The sequence below is a fragment of the Notolepis coatsorum genome (genome assembly GCF_963971535.1).
Source record: "Notolepis coatsorum genome assembly, contig: SCAFFOLD_306, whole genome shotgun sequence".
NCBI classification, from domain to species: domain Eukaryota; kingdom Metazoa; phylum Chordata; class Actinopteri; order Aulopiformes; family Paralepididae; genus Notolepis; species Notolepis coatsorum.
Window position 1 is genome coordinate 79,816 of NW_028173540.1, and position 14,328 is coordinate 94,143.

The 14,328-nt window shown below is 44.0% G+C and overlaps 1 pseudogene across 1 annotated transcript in view; it reads right to left on the bottom strand.

Moving 5' to 3' along the window:
* Window positions 1-1,072: 1,072 nt before the first annotated feature.
* LOC311247754 overlaps window positions 1,073-14,328 on the bottom strand; it is a 186,661-nt pseudogene continuing 173,405 nt past the window's right edge. Inside the window, exon 5 of the transcript in view lies at window positions 1,073-1,387. The product of the transcript in view is annotated as an uncharacterized misc_RNA (transcript). The remainder of the gene's footprint in view (window positions 1,388-14,328) is intronic.

Sequence of the window (14,328 nt, forward strand, 5' to 3'; positions counted from 1 at the left end):
TGTGTGCGAGACTACACTCTTAACCAGATCACGTGAAACAATGAGATAGGGGTAAATGTTTGCATTACACTAGCAACAACAGAAATGGCTACTTTTCATTGTGTGTGTGTGTTTCAAGTTTCAAGTTTCTTTAATAGTTGTCATACAGAAGTACAGAATACTTTTATACAAAATGCTTCTTACTGTTACGTTCCGGAGACTGTGCTAGACAAGATAAGTATGAAATAACACAGTATAGCATGTAAATTAGAAGTAAAAAATAGGTCACAGTGTTCAGTATAGACATATGTACAATGTTCGATGCAGAATAGACGTAACTGAGTTACCATATAATATACAATATTCTATGCAGTGTACTAATACAATACTATATAGTGCAAAGCAGAAATGGGATGAGGTACAATTTAGGTACAATTTACAGTAAGGTGTACGAGTTGTAGTGCAAATCCTTTATCAATAACTATAAAGTGTGTTTAAGTGTTCTAAAGTGTGGAGAGTGGGTGCTGCAGTGTGTTTGTTTGTTTAAAGTGAGTGTGTGCGTGTGGATGTGTGTGCTGTGCGCATTTGATGGTTGTTGTGTAGTGTTTATTGTTCGTTGAGCAGCCTGATGGCCTGGGGATAGAAGCTTCTTCTGAGTCTTTCTGTGTGTGTGTGTGTGTGTGTGTGTGTGTGTGTGTGTGTGTGTGTGTGTGTGTGTGTGTGTGTGTGTGTGTGTGTGTGTGTGTGTGTGTGTGTGTGTGTGTGTGTGTGTGTGTGTGTGTGTGTGTGTGTGTGTGTGTGTGTGTGTGTGTGTGTGTGTGTGTGTGTGTGTGTGTGTGTGTGTGTGTGTGTGTGTGTGTGTGTGTGTGTGTGTGTGTGTGTGTGTGTGTGTGTGTGTGTGTGTGTGTGTGTGTGTGTGTGTGTGTGTGTGTGTGTGTGTGTGTGTGTGTGTGTGTGTGTGTGTGTGTGTGTGTGTGTGTGTGTGTGTGTGTGTGTGTGTGTGTGTGTGTGTGTGTGTGTGTGTGTGTGTGTGTGTGTGTGTGTGTGTGTGTGTGTGTGTGTGTGTGTGTGTGTGTGTGTGTGTGTGTGTGTGTGTGTGTGTGTGTGTGTGTGTGTGTGTGTGTGTGTGTGTGTGTGTGTGTGTGTGTGTGTGTGTGTGTGTGTGTGTGTGTGTGTGTGTGTGTGTGTGTGTGTGTGTGTGTGTGTGTGTGTGTGTGTGTGTGTGTGTGTGTGTGTGTGTGTGTGTGTGTGTGTGTGTGTGTGTGTGTGTGTGTGTGTGTGTGTGTGTGTGTGTGTGTGTGTGTGTGTGTGTGTGTGTGTGTGTGTGTGTGTGTGTGTGTGTGTGTGTGTGTGTGTGTGTGTGTGTGTGTGTGTGTGTGTGTGTGTGTGTGTGTGTGTGTGTGTGTGACTGTGCATGTAGACCCACTGGTACGCCTGTCAGCTTGACACTCTCCATTAAAAAGTCACACAGTTAGTCATTAGTTAAAACAGTGGGCGGTTCCGTCACCATGACCTTATTCAGTATGATGATCGACGGCCCTAATGACTGAACCTGAAGCTGATGAAGCTCTGACAGCTGAAACAGGCTGGAGCGTGTTCACTTCGCTTTGTCACTTCGGCGGCTGCTAGAAAGGGAACAGGACTGAAACATAGGGGTATAGAGGATAGAATGAGAACAGGACTGAGACAGAGAGGTTACAAGCAGCTGCTAGAATGAGAACAGGACTGAAACAGAGAGGTATAGAGGATATAATGAGAACAGGACTGAGACAGAGAGGTATAGCGGCTGCTAGAATGAGAACAGGACTGAAACAGAGAGGTATAGAGGCTACTAGAAGCAGAACATGACTGAAACAGAGAGGTATAGAGGATGATAGAATGAGAACAGGACTGAAACAGAGGGGTATAGAGGCTGCTAGAATGAGAACAGGACTGAAACAGAGATATAAAGGCTGCTAGAATGAGAACAGGACTGAAACAGAGGTAGATGATATAATGAGAACAGGACTGAAACAGAGAGGTATAGGCTACTAGAAGCAGAACATGACTGAAACAGAGAGGTATAGAGGCTGCTAGAATGGGAACAGGACTGAAACAGAGAGGTATAGAGGCTGCTAGAATGAGAACAGGACTGAAACAGAGAGGTATATAGGCTGCTAGAATGAGAACAGGACTGAAACAGAGGGGTATAGAGGCTGCTAGCATGATAACAGGACTGAAACAGAGAGGTATAGAGGCTGCTAGAATGAGAACAGGACTGAAACAGAGAGGTATAGAGGCTGCTAGCATGAGAACAGGACTGAAACAGAGAGGTATAGAGGCTGCTAGCATGAGAACAGGACTGAAACAGAGATGTAGAGAGCCTGCTAGAATGAGAACAGGACTGAAACAGAGGTATAGAGGCTGTTTGAGTGGGTTTTTTTTTTCCAGCAAAAAACTTTAAATATATTTTAAGGGACCTCAAAGACCTATATTAACTGGTTGAAAACGACAAAAATATGTCCCCTTTAAGTCATACCTCCCCTAAAAAAAATTCCATTTAAAAATGTTGTTATAGCCGTTCAATCAGTTGGTTTGTCCTGTTCTCTACTCTTTCCCCTGGCTTTATATAACCTCCTCTCAGCACGTGGACAGGACTACTACTACTACTACTACTGCATCCCACACGTGGCAGATTCCCCCTGCTCCACGCGCCGCCTGGGAGCTTACTGTCTCTGAAATAGGATTTACTACACTGATTAAATCAACGGGACAGCCTACATATCCTATTAATGCTCATTGCTCACACTACCGGTCTCTGCCCTGTGGCGCTTCTATTAGAGGGCGTGCCGCTCGGGAGAAGGGTAGACATCGGTGTAGCGTAGGGGTGGGCGATATATCGAGTATACTCGATGTATCGCGGATTGTTCTACCCGAGATGTAGTACTGTACTATATTATCGCGAACATCGAGTATTAGTTTATATGGCGCCGCCCGCAGCCAAGAGACACTCACAGTGCTTTCCTCGAGAAGGGACGGCGGAGCTATAGGCTAACGTTAGTGTACTGGTCCCGACTAGCAGGGACGGCGGAGCTATAGGCTAACGTTAGTGTACTGGTCCCGACTAGCAGGGACGGCGGAGCTATAGGCTAACGTTAGTGTAGTCAGGGCTGTACAGTGCGATATAATGTTGCGGTTGTAATTTCATTAGACAGACCAGCGCGGACCTTTAATAACATGCAATTTAATTGACACAAGCAATGAGCTAACGGTAGCTGCTAACCAAGGTATCCATTAGGATTATGCTAAGCTAACTAGCGATAGCTGCTAACCCTGGAAAACGGTCAAAGCGGACTCCACAAGACTAGTTCCATTCGTGAGGAAAGGGGGTGGGTTATATTGACAACGCTTGACAACAGAAGTTTAAACATAACTTCATATTTATTGGTTATTCGTTTCTGTATATCATCCAATTTCCATCTCCGTGTGTCTCCATCTCCATCTCTTCCTGTTTACATTAGAGTGTGATGTCATCACCTACGGCAGCTTAGACGATCAACACGCGAACCTAGAACAAAACCCGAGGGGGGGGGGGGGCTGGCTCTCTTGTTCATTTTCGCCCCCTCTCTCGCTCTCTCTCTACATTCAATGATTTAAAGTAGCCAAACGTTACAGACAGTATAAATACTAACTGGATAGTTGATTGTTCATTCTCGCCCCCTCTCTCACTCTCTCTCTACATTCAATGATTTAAAGTAGCCAAACGTTACAGACAGTATAAATACTAACTGGATAGTTGATGATATAAACATTTAATTTCATTATCTGAAATATTCTAAAATCATTAAGTCTGCTATAAGCCATTATACCTTTGTGTGTGATTATTATGTGTGTATATATATATATATATATATATATATATATATATTAGAGCTGGGCCATTAACGGCGTTAACGTGCTGCGTTAACGCTATACTAGTATCGCGCGATAATATAATTAACGCATTAACACTTTGACTGCCGGGAACCGTCTTTGCTGGCCATGCTAAAGTTGCCGGAGGACGTGTTACGTCGTCCTTATATCAATATTTCAAAAATCTGCGATCGGATTCATATGTCCCCTCCGCTGGCCTGAGATCCACCAGCAGGACCCACTGAGCTCTCTGGCGGTTCAGGAGCGCCATCTGGTGGCCGATCGGCGCAATCGCCAAACAGGATGTTGCATAGAGGTTGTCCTAGACGTCCGTAGTACTTCCGGGCGCTCGCTATAGGTCATGGGACTCTGGCTCGTCACGCTACACGGTGATCGATTGGCAATAACTCGATAAACAACATGATTTGGACGTATATACCATTATACAAGCTGGAGATGGACCGGGTAAAAATATATCCCATAATGATAAGATTTCTACTCTACGATGATCGCCCAACGGCGCGCGGAGACTGGGGTGAGTTTCAGCGTGTAACGTTACCGTCTTCGATACTAACTGCTATTATCAACATTTGACCCACATTAGATGATTGGTATAACGCTGCCCACGGAATTATAAACGCCCCCCTCGCCCATCCGGTCAACATCAGATGACGTGTAGTAACTTCTAGAAGTACGTCTAGTTGGAATTTTTTATATCGCGCTGATTGCCATCAAACTGTATTTCATCATCAATATAATGCATTTGGGGCTATATATCACGTTCTGGAGAAAGCTGCAGAAAGAGATGAAAACATACTTATACATTAGACCATACTTTACTATGAATATGTGAATGAAAAAGTTTAACGTTGCTACACAATGAACAATACATATAGGACTTTGAATGGGCCCTAATAATGGCAATGTAGCAATAGAATTTAAAAAGTTATAGCCCTGCAAAGAAGGGGACTTTCTCCATAGACAAATAGCGCTGGCAATCTATGGTATATCATGAATTTAACCTTAGGCAGCCAAAGTGTTAATCAAAAAAAAAAAAAAAAAAACGTTTTTTTTTTTTTTTTTTTTTTTTACCTTTATTTACCCAGGGTAGGTTCGCTGAGCACAGATGCTCTTTTTCAGGAACGCCCTGCTTCACATTCATACAGTTCCATTCACACCTGGGAGCTGCCCAGTACAACCACAGTTGACACCATTGGCCATACTGAGCAACTCCACTGGAGCAGTTGATTCAAGCCATGTCACATAGTTCAAGTTTGAAATTATTCTTTCTGTTTTGCTCCTGAGAGTGTGCTAGATACTGTACTGTACTGGTAATATTATTTATTTGTGTTAACTTCTGAATAAAACAACTTATTAAACACAAGTACATCTTATTGAACATTATTTTGATATTTCATTACCAATTATCATAGCAAAACAGCTTTTTCAAACAGTCTGTAATGCATTTTGGAAACGGGAGATGGGCTCATGGTGTAATGGGCCACCTGGCCTGAGAAACATAAGGAGGAAAGAAAAAGTAAGGACTTACTTCTGGTCATTATTTGGGTAGAACACACATATTTTGAATGCCTTCGGCAGTTTTTTTTTTTTTTTTTTTTAGTCATTTTAATCTAGATTAATCTAGATTAAATCCAGGATTGCAGATAGATTAATCTAGATTAAAACAATTAATCTATGCCCACCTCTATATATATATATATATATATATATATATATATATATATATATATATATATATATATATATATATATATATATATATATATATATATATATATATATATATATATATATATATATATATATATATATATATATATATATATATATATATATACATATATATATACATATATATATGTGTGTGTTTGGCTAAAGTGGATAGAAAACACAGTACTGTGCAAAAAAAAGGCACCCAAGAGTTTTTATATAAATGGTCTTAGATGTAAATATTTTTTTATATTAGTGTGTCAGTACTCTTAGTACATTTTCATAATTTTTTTTTTTAAAGCATCTTCATGGTTTAATAATGCAAACATATGTTGCAGGGACTTATTATAATCATCATATTGGCGTGACTGTATGCATCAAAGGGTTAAATCAAGCATTTTTAAGTGCTTTAGAGGAAATGTCAAAATATCGCGATATATATCGTGTATCGCGATATGGCCAAAAAATATTGCGATATCATTTAGAGGCCATATCGCTCAGCCCTAGTGTAGCGAAGGCCTTGTATTTGGGGGGCTCTGTCGATCTCTTTGACAGAATATGTTTAAAGGAACACGGCAACATTATGGGAAATACACTTACGGTCTTCTCCAGACTCAGAAAGGACGATGGACACCAGTCTCCTCTCTGTGCGTTCAGCAGAAGGCTATTCGGCTGTGAAGCTTAGCGCAAATGAACGAACGTCTCCCAGTGTTTTAAGCTAGGCTAGTGGTTCGTATCCGCTTCCATTCGTTTGTGCTAAGCTAGGCTAGCTTGCAGCCGGATAGCTTTCTACTGAACGCACAGAGAGGAAACTGGTATCCATCTGCTTGTCTGACTCTGGAGTAGGGCTGGGCGATATGGCCTAAATATGATATCACGATATTTTCTGACCTTTCGGCGATACACGATACACATCACGATGTTTTTCTTTTTTACCCCAAACGATTCATTATGAGGCTTACCAAGACAGTATTTGAGTTTGCAAGCTAACATTAAAGACAAAATAAAATACCCATGCATTTAGCATTTTTATATTATATATTAGATTTAGATTATTGGATTATTAGATTATAATATATTGCATATATTTAGCAATGAGATATTATATGATTTAGATATGAAATATGATGAATTGAAAATGGGGGACCCTGATGTAAACAAGACAAAAGTCTTTCTCTGGTCTGCATCCCCTTAACAATTGTATGTATTGAGCTGTACTGTACCCATTCTGCAATATGTTAATAAAGTTTTAAATCAATCAATCAATCAATCAATCAATAGAATTTTAGCATTTTTATGAAACTACTGTATATTTGTATGTCTCTAAATGTTTTGATGAATTGAAAATGGAGGACCCTTATGTAAAAAAGCCGAAAGTCTTTTTCTGGTCTTCATCCTCCTGTACTGTATTGTACCCATTCTGCAATATGTTAATAAAGTTTTCATTCATTCATTCTGACGGACAACAGAATAATTTTGATTGACAGTCGAGTCTGCCAATTACGTCACACCGCTTGCACCCGCCCTGCTGTTCTTAGCACCAATCGGCAAGCGCCATTAGTTTTTGACTTCCTGAATGTCCGGTGTGCTGACATCAACAAAGCTACTTACATTAGCTCCCCGCAACCGACTAGTAGGAGACCAGTGCACCACAGGATGACTAAATGAGCCATAATGATTTTACCTCAACGAATGTTATAATAAAAGCCTTTCCATACATCTGTCTGATTGAAAACTTTATTAACAGACCGCGGAATGGGCATATCTCAACACAGGCTGAGATATGAACGAGTAACGTGTGGACCAGATTGACGCGACACAATCCTATTGGGCAAAACATCACGATATCCACGATACGTTGAAAAAGTGTATTGTTAATGAACTGTACCCGATATTTATATAATATCGTCATATCGCCCAGCCCTACTCTGGAGGAGACGGTAACTTAATTTCCCATAATATTGGCGTGTTCCTTTAAGCAGGGAATATTAATATGTCACCTCTTAAGTCCCACCCTCATGGTACTGTAAGTGTCAATGCGTCACTCACCCCATTATGTCGAGTTTGAGCCACGTTCCTGCAATGTGTTTTTAGAACTGATTACATTTCTGAGGAGTCTTTTAACTCCTAACTAAAAGTAGCGCGTTGTACGCTCCTAAAACCAGATGAGAGGCTTGAAAACAAGTGTTTATCTGCGTGTGTGTGTGTGTGTGTCTGTCTCTGTGTGTGTGTGTGTGTGTGTGTGTGTGTGTGTGTGTGTGTGTGTGTGTGTGTGTGTGTGTGTGTGTGTGTGTGTGTGTGTGTGTGTGTGTGTCTGTGTCTGTGTCTGTGTCACGTGTGTGTGTCTGTGTCTGTGTCTGTGTCTGTGTGTGTGTGTGTGTGTGCGTGCATGTTATTTTCTCCGGTCATGGTACTAAAGGGAAGGCACGCGAATGTACTCTACACACAAACAGGCATTCAAGGCTTTTCTATAGAAGATGAACTACAGTCAGCGTTGCATTGGTCGTCGCATTGTATTCAATAGCGACTCACAATAAAGGACAGTGACTGAACGACACGCACAGATGTCCGCGACACGCGTTCCGAGGAGAGTTCTATAGCGCGTCGGGCGTCGTGACAACCACTCGGAGTGGCCTTTTGAGGAAAAGGTCAGTGAGTTAGTGGTTTTTGGCGTCTGAATCTGGGTCAACCGCCGATCTATGCTTTTCATCATGAAAATGGGGTGTCTTTGTGGAGGGTGTTGGGAGGGGGGGGGGGGGGGGGGGGCGGGGGAAACACGATTATGTGAAGCAATGGACTGTAGCATCATGCCCAAGGCAAACCTCCCCTCAGGGACAATGAGGTTTTCTCTACTCTACACTACTCTATATGGCACATTGGAGAAGACCTACTACTGCACAGCCCTTGTGGAAATACATCATGGATACTAACAAGTATCAATTGGTAGCATGGTTTGAAGTGGATTCATACCATGGTATTAATTAAGTACAATAATTGTCACTACTGGGTCTAGAGGTGGAGCCAGAACCAGACACAGAACCAGGTGCAGAACCAGACGCAGAACCAGGTGCAGAACCAGGTGCAGAACCAGGTGCAGAACCAGACACAGAACCAGGTGCAGAACCAGGCGCAGAACCAGGCGCAGAACCAGGTGCAGAACCAGGCGCAGAACCAAGCACAGAACCAGGCACAGAACCAGGTGCAGAACCAGGTGCAGAACCAGGCACAGAACCAGGTGCAGAACCAGGCGCAGAACCAGGTGCAGAACCAGACACAGAACCAGACACAGAACCAGGTGCAGAACCAGGTGCAGAACCAGGTGCAGAACCAGTGCCAGAACCAGTGCCAGAACAGTTTATTTTTTATATATAGTGATATAAATACTTCTACATTCATGTGACAACACTGAATCATATATATCCTGATAGAGCAGGGTGTTCTGAACAGAAATATGTACATCACATCATTGTACTACAAATACAGGGTTGAGGTGTTACAAGCGTTTCTATCAAAGTCGACCAGGCGAACCCAAAATATCACAAGATAGCTGCGACCTTGAAGTGTAACCCTTTCACTGGCACACGACAGAAGGTTAACCCTTTACTATCACACAACCGACAATCGCCTCTGTGTATTGTCGCAGTGAAAGGGTTAACCGTTTTGGTAGTGAAAGCGTTAAGAGATGTTCACACAGAGCTGTTTATTAAAAGATGCGGAAGAAGAGATACCTCAGCTCTCCCGCTTGGCTTTAGCGTAACCAACCGTCCGCCCCCCTCCTCCCCTCCAGTCGGTGAGAATCTCCGAGGCTTCCGCCCGCTTCCTGCCACAGCCTGTCGGAACTGGAACGCAAATCGATTATCCTCAGTCGCCTGCGTCTCGTTCCCCCACCACCACCCCCCCCGCCCCCCCGCCCCCCTGCACCGCCGGCTCCACGGCTTCTCCCAGGTCACATCACAACAACATGTCTGTGCGTCTCTGGGGTGCTGCCTGGGTTTAACCCTTTCACTACCACACTGCAGACGGTTAACCCGTTCACTACCACACCTGCCACCACAGCCGGTGTTAACCCTTTCACTACCACACCACGGCAGGTTTAACACGTTCACTACCACACTGCAGACGGTTAACCCTTTCACTACCACACTACCAAAGGGTTAAACCCTTTTCACTGCGACAATATAGAAGGTTGACCCTTTCACTGCCACACACACACACACACGACAAAGAGGTACAACCCTTTCACCACCACACCACAGAAGGTTAACCATTTCACTACCACACTACAAACGGTTAACCCTTTGTTTCACAACCACACTACAGAAGGTTAACCCTTTGTAGTGTGGTAGTGAAATGGTTAACCTTCTGTAGTGTGGTAGTGAAAGGGTTAACCGTTTGTAGTGAAATGGTTAACCTTCTGTAGTGTGGTCGTGAAAGGGTTTAAGTAGAGGCTATAGTTTCTGTGTCACACAAACCGTCGATACAGAGCCAAAACCCCGGTGACCGGTTTGGCACGTCAGGGTTGCCATTGTTTCTATCTATCTATCCATCTCGCTGGCTGACTCAGTGACTGACGACCCGGCAGACGGGCGAGAACCTGCCGACCGGTGAACAGGCTCTCGCGGTGAGCTTTGCCGCTGCTGCGTGCTCCAACATGTGGCGCTGCCTTGTAGTAACTCAGATGATGCAAGTGAGTTCTCCGTGTGTGAACTTTGAACCCTGAAAACCGGCTCTCAAAGAGTTGACTCCCAGGGACATCCAGGGTTATGTGGGAAAAGCCAACTGGCGAGTGACGTGTGGAATGCATCTGTGGTGCAGGCAGCACGGCCATTATCCACCCGCCCCTCACACACACACACTCTCTCACTCACACACACACACACACACACACACACACACACACACACACACACACACACACACACACACACACACACACACACACACACACACACACACACGCGCACACACACACACACACACACACACACACGCACGCGCGCGCGCGCGCTCACACACGTTAGGCATGCCTGGATAGTACGGCTGCTCCATCATTTTGATTGATTGATTCTGTGAATTCGTTAGATCTTTCTTCTCGGCCAGAAATACTGCCTTTCTGTCGTCTCCTACGAGTCACACCAAAGACGTTTCAAGATAGAAACACACCGTGGCTCCTCCCTCTCTTAACATGGGGGGGGGGGGGGGGGGGGCGCACCGTTGTGAAGGAAGGGTGCACTGTGTTTACAACACAAGACAAACATGAGAGCGACACGGTGTGCGACACGATACCTAGTTTCATCTCGACTATCTAGTTTTTCGCGGTCGTGGGAAGAAGCCGACATGGTGATTGAAATCGAAACCCGCCAGGTTTCAATATCAATGTTTAATATCTCTACTGGATAGACCTGCTCTGAACACGTGCACGTGCACGTGCATGCATGCGCGCACGCACACACACACACACACACACACACACACACACACACACACACACACACACACACACACTGATTAACCATTGTATCTTTTTTTTTTTTTATTATCTTTTCCCCCCTCCTTTTTCCGTTTTTCTCCCATCCCAATGTTAGTCGTTATGCCAATTCCCAATCCCCTTCCTGGTCGTTGCGCACTCTACCCCCTACCATCGATCTGGGAGGGCGGAGACTATCACATGCTTCCTCTGACACATGTGTACCCAGCCCACCGCTTCTTTTCACCTGGCAGCGCGGACTCTCACTGGGAGAGTGTAACGTGTGGAAGGGTCACACTACCTCCCCCAGATCCTTCCCTCGCTGTGCAGGCGCCCCGACCGAACTGTAGGAGTCGCTGTTTACAACGATCAGGACCCACCCCACCGGCTTTCCCACCCGCTGACACTGCCAATTGTGTCCGTATGGACGGCCGACCAAGCCGGAGGCACCACAGCTGGATTCAGACAGACAGACAGAGAGACAGACAGACAGAGAGACAGACAGAGAGACAGACAGACAGACAGACAGACAGACAGACAGACAGACAGACAGACAGACAGACAGACAGACAGACAGACAGACAGACAGACAGACAGACAGACAGACAGACAGACAGACAGACAGACAGACAGACAGACAGACAGACAGACAGACAGACAGACAGACAGATATCATGTATATCATGATATTTAAAGAAGCCCTTTTTTCAATATTGATATATATATATCATAATATATATATTTAGCTATGAGAAAATCAGCAAATTTAGTGTGAAATCCGACTTCCTATTTGCTTTTTAGCATTGATTTAGACAGCAACATTTTGTATTACAAAACCCACGTTACATTATCACAGACGATACTCACTATAGAGAGGTGTAGTCTGACATCACTTTGGACCGCCTGCGAGGTCCACCCGTATAGGGATTTATCATAGGGAAAATGGATTATCGGCTATTGTAACAATTCTGCCTCATGAACATTGGAAAGCTTTCCATTTTTGCACATTATTGTTTATTGTTTAAGCATTTTTGGTTGAAATAAAATTCGACGTAGTTAGTTTTACGATGAGTTCAGTGTCAGTGAGTTCAGACTAGTGGCTTCTCAAAACGGGAACGTTTGGCGACTTCTCGCGCTTTAACATCAAAGGCCTCCCGGGGGTCAGGAGGAGGTCGAGGGGGGCGTGGCTTCACTGTCTGCACACCTTCACAGCTCACCACTGTCTCTGCACACACCTTGTACTTGTAGGGCTGTCAACGAATATTCTATAATGAAATTAATAAAAGAAAAAGAGAGAATTATGTTGGACGACAGACTCTCCCGCGGTTGGGTGTTGCAGCCGCTGACGGCCCTTTGCGCAAATTATATTTTGAACTTGGAGTTTTGAATAAAATTCTGCATGTGAAAAAAAAAACGTGGACGTGCGGTCGTTAGTGGTTAACGTACCGTTGTATTCGTTCGATACACAGCCGTACTGAACCTTCAGGTCCAGTACTGACACGGTTCGGTACGGATACATGTACCTTTACATCCCTACTGTCTGCACACCTACACAGCTCAGCTGCTGATGATCACTGTCTGGCTGTGAAATATCTGCTAAGAACACGGACCGACGCAGTAGTATCGGATGTCAGTATTGGTGTAATCAGGTGGGGCGGTGGTGTAGTGGTTAACACTGTCGCCTCACAGCTAGAAGGTTGTGGGTTCGATTCCCGCTTGGGGACCAGGTCGCCGTGTTGCCAGGTACCCAGGTGGGGTATCTCCCGGGCCTTTCTGTGTGGAGTTTGCATGTTCTCCCCGTGCTCGCAAGGGTTTCCCCTCCCGATAAGAGAAACCCAATGGAAAAACATGCACAACAGATCGCTAACGCTGTCGCGTCCCTGACGAAGACGGACAAGGAGCACTTGGATTGGTCCCCGGGGCGCGGCGCTCGCTGCAGCCCTTGTCTGCTCCCGGCTGCCCATGGGGGGAAGGACGACGGGATGGGAGGTGCAGAGAATATTTCGTCAGCGACTCTGACTCAGTGCATGTGTGTGTGTGTGTGTGTTCCTGTGGGTCGCCCATCGCATGTGTGTGTGTGTTAATCTGATGACAAATAAAGACTTATACTTATACTTATACTTAATTCTCCAATACCTGTTCTGGCCTGACATCAGTAGGTACTATGAGTACCTTGAAGGTGCTGTAAGTGGTATTTGTTAAAACAATAGCTCGGCATTCTGATATCAATGATATAGAGTGTTTGGTCAGTAACATGGGTCTCCGGGTCCCTCCGCTCTGCAGTAAACAGGACATATGTTCCCACTTTATCCAATCAGGAGAGAGACCTCCACACTGCAAAAAAAGGTTTGAAATTAAAAATGATTTTAAGCAAACAGCGCTAGTTGAAACAAGTCAAATAATCTGCCAGTTAGGGATGGGTACCTTTCACATTTGAATCGATACCGGTACCCAACGGTACCTTTTTTCTGTACTTTAGTCTCAAGAAATTTAATTTACCTACCTCAATCGTAAAAAAAAAATCCAAACTTCAAATAACTACAATTTCGACAGTTTTCGGCTTGTCATTGCTCCGACTGCTTTGTTGTTGAATCAAGTCAAATCCTAGGTAAGCATATATTGTGCGTGTGAACGTTGACATGAAAAGAAAAAAGTAAAAAAAAAATAAAAAAAATTTAAAAAGAAAATGAATAAAAAATATTTATTTTTATTTTTTCTTATTTTTTTTCGGTTTCTCACTTGATTCGATACTCGGTAGTACCGACGTGTTTCGGTTCGGTACCTCAAAAGTATCGAATTCGGTACCCATCCCTACTGCCAGTGCAGTAATATATTGAAATAATCAAATAATATCTATAGGGTTCTCTCTCCTGATTTGCATGAAGTGGGAACGGGAACATTTATGTTGTGTTTACTGCAGAGTGGAGGGACGATAACCATGTCACTGACCAGACACTCTATATCAGGACAGGCTCCATTGTTTCACTGCAGTCTGTTTCTGCTCATCCTGCAGTAAATGTATACAGCTCTGCCTCTGGCCCTAAAATAGATCATTTCCCTTGTGAGGACCAACCACTGTCCCCACAACAACAACAACAACAATAACCTTGTTTTCATCACTACTGGCATTTTGGTCCCCACAACAGTAGGAAAACATGCCCCCCCCACACACCCACACACTAACCAACATTCCTGTGTTGTTTGTGTGTTTTCCATACATGACAGAGGACAGTCCCTGGCGATGAGGGAGGTATGACTAA